Genomic DNA, 11,776 nt, shown 5'->3' with positions numbered 1-11,776 from the left:
AGTAGAGATGACAGAACACAAAAGTAAATCCATTGTTCATCCCACTCGTGTTTCTTTGATGCAATATATCGCTCAAGGACTCGTTTTGTACGTTATTGGCAGACGGCGTGCATGTTAATATCAAGTGACACGGCAGGGATGATCATAGTGAGAAATAGCAAATCTGGACGATGTACGTTATACACACAGGTGGGCAGTAATGCGCTACATTTACTTGTGTAACTTTTTGAAACAATTGTACCGTTTTTTTCAGACTGTAAGGCGCACTTAAAATCCTTTCATTTTCTCAAAAATCGACAGTGCGCCTTATGACCCGGTGCGCCTAATGTACGAAATAATGCTTACCGACCTCGAAGCAATTTTGTTTGGTCACAATCCATCCATCCATCCATCATCTTCCGCTTATCCGAGGTCGGGTCACGGGGGCAACAGCCTAAGCAGGGAAACCCAGACTTCCCTCTCCCCAGCCACTTCGTCTAGCTCTTCCCGGGGGATCCTGAGGCGTTCCCAGGCCAGCCGGGAGACATAGTCTTCCCAACGTGTCCTGGGTCTTCCCCGTGGCCTCCTACCGGTTGGACGTGCCCTAAACACCTCCCTAGGGAGGCGTTTGGGTGGCATCCTGACCAGATGCCCGAACCACCTCATCTGGCTCCTCTCGATGTGGAGGAGCAGCGGCTTTACTTTGAGTTCCTCCCGGATGGCAGAGCTTCTCACCCTATCTCTAAGGGAGAGCCCCGCCACACGGCGGAGGAAACTCATTTCGGCCGCTTGTACCCGTGATCTTATCCTTTCGGTCATGACCCAAAGCTCATGACCATAGGTGAGGATGGGAACGTAGATCGACTGGTAAATTGATCGGTACAACGTCCGCATTACTGAAGACGCTGCACCGATCCGCCTGTCGATCTCACGATCCACTCTTCCCTCCCTCGTGAACAAGACTCCTAGGTACTTGAACTCCTCCACTTGGGGCAGGGTCTCCTCCCCAACCCGGAGATGGCATTCCACCCTTTTCCGGGCGAGAACCATGGACTCGGACTTGGAGGTGCTGATTCTCATTCCGGTCGTTTCACACTCGGCTGCGAACCGATCCAGCGAGAGCTGAAGATCCCGGTCAGATGAAGCCATCAGGACCACATCATCTGCAAAAAGCAGAGACCTAATCCTGCGGTTACCAAACCGGAACCCCTCAACGCCTTGACTGCGCCTAGAAATTCTGTCCATAAAAGTTATGAACAGAATCGGTGACAAAGGACAGCCTTGGCGGAGTCCAACCCTCACTGGAAATGTGTTCGACTTACTGCCAGCAATGCGGACCAAGCTCTGACACTGATCATACAGGGAGCGGACCGCCATAATAAGACAGTCCGGTACCCCATACTCTCTGAGCACTCCCCACAGGACTTCCCGAGGGACACGATCGAATGCCTTCTCCAAGTCCACAAAGCACATGTAGACTGGTTGGGCAAACTCCCATGCACCCTCCAGAACCCTGCCGAGAGTATAGCAAGGTGTAATTATAAGTTTGACCAGTAGATGGCAATCACACATAAGAGACACATGGAGACTGCTATATGACAGCAAAACTTGAAATGTTCCATTGAAAATAAAAAACGTTACACACGGCACTCAAAAATCTGGCAAAATATTTTAGTTTGACTTTGAAGCCGCACTGCTTGATGGATTGTCGGCCAATTACGGCTACCGTAGTCCGAGATACAAATATTACTATAAGGACCGCAAAATGGCCCCCATTATCAGACATATTATCTGGCGTTTTGTTTCACAATATTATGCAAAACCAACTTTTCTTACCTTCTGGTAACTACTGGCATGTATTTCAGATCTGCATAAGACCTGAAAATCTGCTGATTCAGTCTTTTTTTTCTCTATCTTCTTGTTATGTGACATTCATCCTCTGCTGTTGCCATTTCTAGTATAAAGTAGCGTAAAGTTCTAACTTACATCTCGCTATAGGAGCGCTAAAAACTAGTGTAGTGGCTTTACATAATTCACCCGCGGAACTTTAATTATTAAAGAGTTCCGGTGGGAGCTTTTTTTCCGGCGTTGTTGCACTCGTGAGCCAGTGAGGTACCAGAAGGTAAGAAAAGTTGGTTTTGTATAATATTGTGAAACAAAACGCCAGATAATATGTCTGCTAATGGGGGCCATTTTGCGGTCCTTATACACACACCATAGTAATACTTTTATTTCTGATACGGTAGCCGAAATGGGTCGACAAAACATCAAGTGGTGCGGCTTCAAGGTCATACTAAAACATTTTGACAGATTTTTGAGCGCCGTGTGTAATGTTCTTTATTTTAATGGAGCATTATCTGGAATACCCTCCCTGGTAACAGTTCGAGATGCCACCTCAGTAGAAGCATTTAAGTCTCACCTTAAAACTCATTTGTATACTCTAGCCTTTAAATAGACTCCCTTTTTAGACCAGTTGATCTGCCGTTTCTTTTCTTTTTCTTCTATGTCCCACTCTCCCTTGTGGAGGGGGTCCGGTCCGATCCGGTGGCCATGTACTGCTCGCCTGTGTATCGGCTGGGGACATCTCTGCGCTGCTGATCCGCCTCCGCTTGGGATGGTTTCCTGCTGGCTCCGCTGTGAACGGGACTCTCGCTGCTGTGTTGGATCCGCTTTGGACTGGACTCTCGCGACTGTGTTGGATCCATTGTGGATTGAACTTTCACAGTATCATGTTAGACCCGCTCGACATCCATTGCTTTCCTCCTCTCCAAGGTTCTCATAGTCATCATTGTCACCGACGTCCCACTGGGTGTGAGTTTTCCTTGCCCTTATGTGGGCCTACCGAGGATGTCGTAGTGGCTTGTGCAGCCCTTTGAGACACTAGTGATTTAGGGCTATATAAGTAAACATTGATTGATTGATTGATTGATTTAAAGTTTTAGTGTTGTTTACTGGTGTCATATTGCAGTCTAAATGTATTTCCTATGTGTGACTACCATCTACTGGTCACACTTATCATTACACCATGTATCAAATAAAATTACTTCGAGGTCGGTAGGCACAACCAGAATTATTCCGTAAATTAGGCGCACCGGGTTTTAAGGTGCACTGTCGAGTTTTGAGAAAATGAAAGGATGTTAAGTGTGCCTTATAGTCTGAAAAATGTGATAAGCTAATCAGTTGTGCATATTAAGTTTAAAAGCTGGGCTCTCTTATTAGTATGAAATTATGATGATTGATCTTTCCTCACAGGATATGAGACGGAGGTGTTTTATGGTGCGTTCAAGTACCGCTGAACGGAGTAGGACATACACCACGCCCGCCAGAAGTGATACATAATTAGAATAGATTTCATTTTTTTTCAAACTTTTAATTTAAAGACATTTTAAAAGTGCCACAGTACAAACCGATGTTTACAATACAACAATAAAATGTTGCTATTAAAACAGATACAACACTAAGACTAAAACATGCAGAATAGTGTGTCTATGCATTTTAGTAATGTTAAAAGAGCTTTTTAAAGAGGATCATTATCACAATTTCCAAAGGGTTAAAAACAATAAAAATCAGTTCCCAGTGGCAGGTTGTATTTTTTGAAGTTTTTTCAAAATGTTACCGGTTTCCGAATATCCCTAAAAAAAGCTTTAAAGTGCTTGATTTTTGCTATTTGCGATGCCACTATCCATTTCCCTGTGACGTCACACAGTGCTGCCAATGTAAACAAACAATGGCGAATAGCACAGCAAGATATATCAATCATCAATCAATGTTTACTTATATAGCCCTAAATCACTAGTGTCTCAAAGGGCTGCACAAACCACCACGACATCCTCGGTAGGCCCACATAAGGGCAAGGAAAACTCACACCCAGTGGGACGTCGGTGACAATAATGACTATGAGAACCTTAGAGAGGAGGAAAGCAATGGATGTCGAGCGGGTCTAACATGATACTGTGAAAGTTCAATCCACAATGGATCCAACACAGTCGCAAGAGTCCAGTCCAAAGCGGGTCCAACTCAGCAGAGAGAGTCCCGTTCACAGCGGAGCCACCAGGAAACCATCCCAAGCGGAGGCGGATCAGCAGCGCAGAGATGTCCCCAGCCGATACACAGGCAAGCAGTACATGGCCACCGGATCGGACCGGACCCCCTCCACAAGGGAGAGTGGGACATAGAAGAAAAAGAAAAGAAACAGCTGATCAACTGGTCTAAAAAGGGAGTCTATTTAAAGGCTACAGCATACAAATGAGTTTTAAGGTGAGACTTAAATGCTTCTACTGAGGTGGCATCTCGAACTGTTACCGGGAGGGCATTCCAGAGTACTGGAGCCCGAACGGAAAACGCTCTATAGCCCGCAGACTTTTTTTGGGCTTTGGGAATCACTAATAAGCCGGAGTCCTTTGAACGCAGATTTCTTGCCGGGACATATGGTACAATACAATCGGCAAGATAGGATGGAGCTAGACCGTGTAGTATTTTATACGTAAGTAGTAAAACCTTAAAGTCACATCTTAAGTGCACAGGAAGCCAGTGCAGGTGAGCCAGTACAGGCGTAATGTGATCAAACTTTCTTGTTCTTGTCAAAAGTCTAGCAGCCGCATTTTGTACCAACTGTAATCTTTTAATGCTAGACATGGGGAGACCCGAAAATAATACGTTACAGTAGTCGAGGCGAGACGTAACAAACGCATGGATAATGATCTCAGCGTCTTTAGTGGACAGAATGGAGCGATATAGCGACATTAGCTCGGAATTCAGACTCGGATTTCAGCGGTTTAAGCGATTCAACAGATTACGCATGTATTGAAACGGATGGTTGGAGTATAAAAGTATTAAAGAAGAAACTGAAGCTATCGAGCGAATAGCTATTGACGCTATTCATAGCCATAACATGGCCGAATAGCTGCGTTAGCATCGCCGGTAAAATGTGCGGACCAAACGATCAGGACTTTCGCATCTTGTGACACTGGAGCAACTTAAATCCGTCGATTGGTAAGTGTTTTTTTCGCATTAAATGTGGGTGGAAGGAAACGTAATATAGTTGCAAATGCATCTGCAGGTTATCCATACATCTCTGTGCCATGTCTGCTTCAGCACCGCCGGTAAATAGCATGTTAGCGTCGATTAGCATAGCATGTTAGCATCGATTAACTGGCAGTCACGCCGCGACCAAATAAGTCTGATTAGCAAATAAGTCAACATCAAAAAAACTCACCTTTGTGATTTCGTTGAATTTATCGTTGCAAATGCATCTGCAGGTTATCCATACATCTCTGTGCCATGTCTGTCATCGCCGGTAAAATGTGGAGCCACTTTGGCACATTCAACGGGGGTTTGGCGGCAGACACTTTCGCATCTTCGGGCCAGTGGTGCAACTTGAATCCCTCCCTGTTAGTGTTGTTACACCCTCCGACAACACACCGACGAGGCATGATGTCTCCAAGGTTCCAAAAAATAGTCGAAAAAAGGGAAAATAACAGAGCTGAGACCCAATGTTTACAATGGGTTGAAAATGTATTACCTCGGCGACGTCACATTCTGACGTCATCCCCTCCAGAGCGATAAACCGAAAGGCGTTTAATTCGCCAAAATTCACCCATTTAGAGTTCGGAAATCGGTTAAAAAAACATATGGTCTTTTTTCTGCACCATCAAGGTATATATTGACGCTTACATAGGTCTGGTGATAATGTTCCCCTTTAAAAACATTCCACAATAATAATGATAATTTTGGTCACAATAACCTTGATATGTAATTCTTACCTGAGATGAGGTGGCAGGCGCCAGCGCCCCCCGCGACCCCAAAAGGGAATAAGCGGTAGAAAATGGATGGATGGATGGATGTAATTCTTACATTGTTACATCCCTACCTTTGTTACACACATTATTACAATATGTATTTTACCGGTACTGGTACCAAAATAAATGTCAATACTTTTCGTTACTTGTTTATAAATACAGGGAACCACAAAAAATTGCATAATGGGCTTTATTTTAACACACACGAAAAAAATCTTACGCTACATTAAAAATATGTTTCTTATTGCAAGTTTTTAAATAAAATAAAAAAATAAAAATAAAATAGTGAACATACGAAACAACCTGTCTTTCAATTGCAAGTAAGTAAACAAAGACTCCTAATTTTGTCTGCTGACATATACAGAAACATATTGTGTCATTTATCATTCTATTATTTTCCATCCATCCATCCATATATTTTCTACCGCTTATTTCTTTTGGGGTCACGGGAGGCGCTGGTGCCTATCTCAGCTACAATCGGTCGGAAGGCGGTGTACACCCTGGACAAGTCCCCACCTCATTGCAGTTCTATTATTTTGTCAACATTATTAAAGACAAGTGGTAGAAAATGAATTATTAATCTACTTGTTCATTTACTGTTAATATCTGCATACTTTCCCTTTGAACTTGTTCTATGCACACCTTTTTAAAATGTAATTATCACTTTTTCTTCTGTTGTTTGAATTCTTTACATTAGTTTTAAATGATACCACAAATTTGGGTATTAATCTGATACCATGATACCAGGATCATACATCGATCATATTTAAAGTCCTCATGTGTCCAGGGACATATTTCCTGAGTTTATTAACATGATATGAATTTTTTAAAAATGAAAGACGATTTTGTGATGCTAAAAAATATTGATGTAATCATAGTAGTATCGAGTAGATACGCTATTGTACTTAGTATGATCACAGTGGATGTCAGGTGTAGAACCACCAATGGTGTTTGTTTACATTGTGAAGCTATGGTGTGTAGTGAAGCATGTTAGGCATTCCTCGTCCTGCGGGGATGATACTTTTAAGAAACATATTTATATAGCTCGGTTGGTAGAGCGGCCGTGCCAGCAACTTGAGGGTTGCAGGTTCGATTCCCGCTTCCGCCATCCTAGTCACTGCCGTTGTGTCCTTGGGCAAGACACTTTACCCACCTGCTCCTAGTGCCACCCAAACTGGTTTAAATGTAACTTAGATATTGGGTTTAACTATGTAAAGCGCTTTGAATCACTAGAGAAAAGCGCTATATAAATATAATTCACTTCACATAATTCACATTTGTCACTATGTGTCACGATCCGCGACTCGGATCGTTTATGGTTTTGCCTTTTGATATGTTTTTCATCATGTTTGTTTCCGGACTCTGCCGATCCTTGTTTGAGCACTTCCTTGTTTGTTTCAGTCACCATGGCAACGTATTGTGCTCCTCCTCACGGGCTCCTGTCACACACCTGTTTCTGATTATTATTTGGGTATTCAAGCCCACCTGATTCCGTAGTTCGTCCTCGGTCCATTGTTTGCTTTTGCAACAAGTCACGTATGTATTCGGTCTTATGTTTTCCATGTGCTAAGTTCCGCCTTAGCTTCGCGTGCGGTCGGCACGTCACATTTTTGTACTTTTGTCTCCTGCTGAGTTTAGCGTTAGCTTCCGTGCGTAGGCACGCGCTTTATTTTGTCCTTTTGTATCAGTGTTCTTTTGTTTTATTATATTAAAATCCGTTTCTTACCTGCACTCCTGCTGACTGGTCGTTGTGCATCCCCGAAGTGGCAACTCCGCGCAACAAGTGCGCCGCGTACGCGTGACACCATGGAGGCGAGGATTAGCGATTTAGAAGTAGCTAAAACACTGCAGACTGCGGATGGACTTTAACCGATAGCTCGCGAGCCATGTCTTAAAGCACCTCTTCCTGAGGGCGTTTCAGTGTTATAGCTTCACCTTTATTGTTACTTTTTAAGCCAAAATGCGCTCGTTCTCCCTTGTCTGTCTACTACATACATTGTCTGCTTGTAAGTACTCTGTGACTGTGCGCTGCCGAACATGCTCCTCTGCTCGTAAGCCAGCAATGAAACGAGGTGACGGTATAGTACTGATTGATTGATTGATACTTTTATTAGTAGATTGCACAGTACAGTACATATTCCGTACAATTGACCACTAAATGGTAACACCCCAATAAGTTTTTCAACTTGTTTAAGTCGGGGTCCACGTTAATCAATTCATGGTAGAGAATTCATGGTACAGAATATGATTCATCAGTATCGCGGTATTTTACTAATACCGGTATACAACGTTCCCTCTAAGGTGCGCGCCTGTGCAATTGCGCACTGCTCACGAGTCCTCTGCCCACGGAAAATCTATGCCGCGCACAAAATCCAATAAAAAAAATAAATAAAGCAATTTTCAAAGTAACTGACGACAAGAGGCCACAACAGTTTTCGTTATCACTGTTCAATTACTGTAACGTCTGTCGAGACGCTTTGAGGAGGACATGAATTCCATCGATCACTTTATTGAGCAAAACTCTTTATGACCAAAAACATTGCTAAACAATTTTTATCTAGCAAAGTTGGTCATTTTCTGCCGTACAAATCGGACCAAAACCAACTTTGCCATCTGTCATATCAACCTCAGCCGCAATCGCTCTTTCTCATTTGTGCCAACACATGCACATATGGCACTGAGCCAGTGATGCGTTTACAGCCACACAAAAAGTCGGACATTTCCAACACCGCACATTATGTGTCATTCCAAGTCGTTACACTATGAGTTACCAATCAAATATGTGCTCATTCTACTGTCATTTATTAAAAATCCATCCATCCATCCATCTTCTTCCGCTTATCCGAGGTCGGGTCGCGGGGGCAGCAGCCTAAGCAGGGAAGCCCAGACTTCCCTCTCCCCAGCCACTTCTTCTAGCTCTTCCCGGGGGATCCCGAGGCGTTCCCAGGCCAGCCGGGAGACATAGTCTTCCCAACGTGTCCTGGGTCTTCCCCGTGGCCTCCTACCGGTTGGACGTGCCCTAAACACCTCCCTCGGGAGGCGTTCGGGTGGCATCCTGACCAGATGACCGAACCACCTCATCTGGCTCCTCTCGATGTGAAGGAGCAGCGGCTTTACTTTGAGTTCCTCCCGGATGACAGAGCTTCTCACCCTATCTCTAAGGGAGAGCCCCGCCACACGGCGGAGGAAACTCATTTCGGCCGCTTGTACCCGTGATCTTATCCTTTCGGTCATGACCCAAAGCTCATGACCATAGGTGAGGATGGGAACGTAGATCGACCGGTAAATTGAGAGCTTTGCCTTCCGGCTCAGCTCCTTCTTCCCCACAACGGATCGGTACAACGTCCGCATTACTGAAGACGCCGCACCGATCCGCCTGTCGATCTCACGATCCACTCTTCTCCCACTCGTGAACAAGACTCCTAGGTACTTGAACTCCTCCACTTGGGGCAGGGTCTCCTCCCCAACCCGAAGATGGCACTCCACCCTTTTCCGGGAGAGAACCATGGACTCGGATTTGGAGGTGCTGATTCTCATTCCGGCCGCTTCACACTCGGCTGCGAACCGATCCGCGATCCGATTATTAAAAATCTTAATTTATAAATATTAATCATGAAATGCTGTTATTATCACCCAAACAAGGCCACCGGCCTTGACAATATCCCCTCCAGATTCCTCATGGACTCGGCCACCACCATTGCCCCAATAATCACTCATATAATTAACCTCTCAATCAAACAAGGCCAAGTACCCAAGGATTTCAAGATAGCAAGAGTAACCCCCCTTTATAAAAAAGGAAGCAAATTAGAACCTGGTAACTACCGACCTGTTTCTATTCTCAGTTCCATTTCGAAAGTAATGGAGAAAATAGTTTATGAACAGGTTGATAGATACCTTGTTACTAATAAACTAATGTACAAATTCCAATCCGGCTTCAGAACTAACCACTCCACTGACACATGCCTTCTCTATCTGACAGACCACATCAAACATGAGGTGGACGCGGGCAAATACTGCGGCATGGTCATGCTGGACATTCAGAAGGCCTTTGACACCGTTAACCACGCTATACTGGTGGATAAGCTCCGAGCAATCGGATTCGACGAAACCTCATCAAGCTGGATGCAATCTTACTTGGAGGGGAGGAAACAGGTGGTAGAGGTGAACGGCACCATGTCCCCTCCCCTCTCAGCAAGCTGTGGAGTCCCTCAGGGGAGTATACTAGGACCTTTACTGTTCCTAATATACGTGAATGACATGCCATCAGCATGCCACTGCGAATTGTTCCTGTATGCGGATGACTCGGCCCTGCTGGTATCCGGCAAGGACAAGTCACAGGTGGAACAAATCCTCAGTGCGGAACTCCTCAATATTTGCACCTGGCTCGCTGACAACAAGCTATCCATACACTTGGGTAAAACGGAATCCATCCTATTTGGGTCCCATATCAAACTTAAGAAGGTCAGTGACTTCACTATAAAAGTGGGTGACATTGTTATCACCAGGAAAGATGAGATCACCTACCTAGGTTCCATTCTAGAGGCTAATCTTTCCTGTGATAAAATGGCAACCAAGGTGATCAAAAAGGTCAACCAAAGAACGAGATTCCTCTACAGAATCTCCTCTCTGGTCAACAAAAGCACCTTGAGGATTCTAGCGGGAACTCTCATTCAACCCTTCTTCGATTACGCTTGCACCTCCTGGTACCCCAGCACCTCCAAAACCCTCAAATCTAGACTCCAAACATCCCAGAATAAGCTAGTCCGGTTACTTTTAGACCTCCACCCCAGATCACACCTCAATCCAACCCACTTCTCCAAAGTGGGCTGGCTCAGGGTGGAGGACAGAGTCAAACAACTTGCACTGAGCCTAGTCTATAAAATCCGCTACACCTCCTTGATACCGAAGTACATGTCAAATTACTTCCTTAACGTAAATGACCGCCATAACCACAACACCAGGGGGAGCTCCACAAACCACGTTAAACCCAGATTTCGATCTAACAAAGGTCTTAACTCATTCTCTTTCTATGCCACATCAATGTGGAATGCACTCCCAACAGGTATAAAAGTAAGTGCATCTCTATATTCCTTCAAAACCGCTCTAAAACAACACCTCCTGGCAACTTCAAATCTTTAGTAATACCCTCCTCCATTCACCTCCCATCTCCCTGGATTATAAACAACTCAAATGTACTTCTAATGTATATACTTGTTCTTATGCTATGTGAACTCACTATGTTCTCTGCTGGCTGTACATATCCTACTAAATAAGACCTACACTGTTTCAATGTCCACATTTCTCTGTTGATGCAATTGTTGATGACTGAAGTTCTGATATCAACCAAATTTCCACATCCCACCCCCCGGATTGTAAATAATGTAAATAATTCAATGTACATACTATGATGATTAACTTGTGTGATGACTGTATTATGTTGATAGTATATATTTGTACCATGAATTGATTAACGTGGACCCCGACTTAAACAAGTTGAAAAACTTATTGGGGTGTTACCATTTAGTGGTCAATTGTACGGAATATGTACTGTACTGTGCAATCTACTTATAAAAGTATCAATCAATCAATCAATCAATATTAAAGAAATACTAATAAAAAATATATATATTACAAACGGAAAGTTACAGCAATCTGCACATGAGCCAGTGCTTACATCTCATTGTGCAAAATGTGAATGTTTTAATGGGAACTAAATGCGATATCTGAAAGGGGTACACATTATTTCCAAAGCAGGACCCCCACCCAGACACACAATACTAGAACACAGCTCATTGAAAAACTATATTTGTTGTTCTTGTCATTGTAAATAGGCCAAAACACTTACATTAGAAAATGATCACATGGAAGTGCCTGCTGTCATTTGGGATAGGATAGGTCTTTATTGTCATTGCACAAGTACAACGAAACTTTGTTTTCAGCACAAACCTGTTCAAGTTTAGACAAACAAACAGTGTACAGGGTTACAGAACAAGAACGCT

The sequence above is a fragment of the Nerophis ophidion genome, linkage group LG05 (genome assembly GCF_033978795.1).
Source record: "Nerophis ophidion isolate RoL-2023_Sa linkage group LG05, RoL_Noph_v1.0, whole genome shotgun sequence".
NCBI classification, from domain to species: Eukaryota; Metazoa; Chordata; class Actinopteri; order Syngnathiformes; family Syngnathidae; genus Nerophis; species Nerophis ophidion.
The sequence above is the reverse complement of the archived record's forward strand: the minus strand, read 5'-3'. Positions refer to the sequence as shown.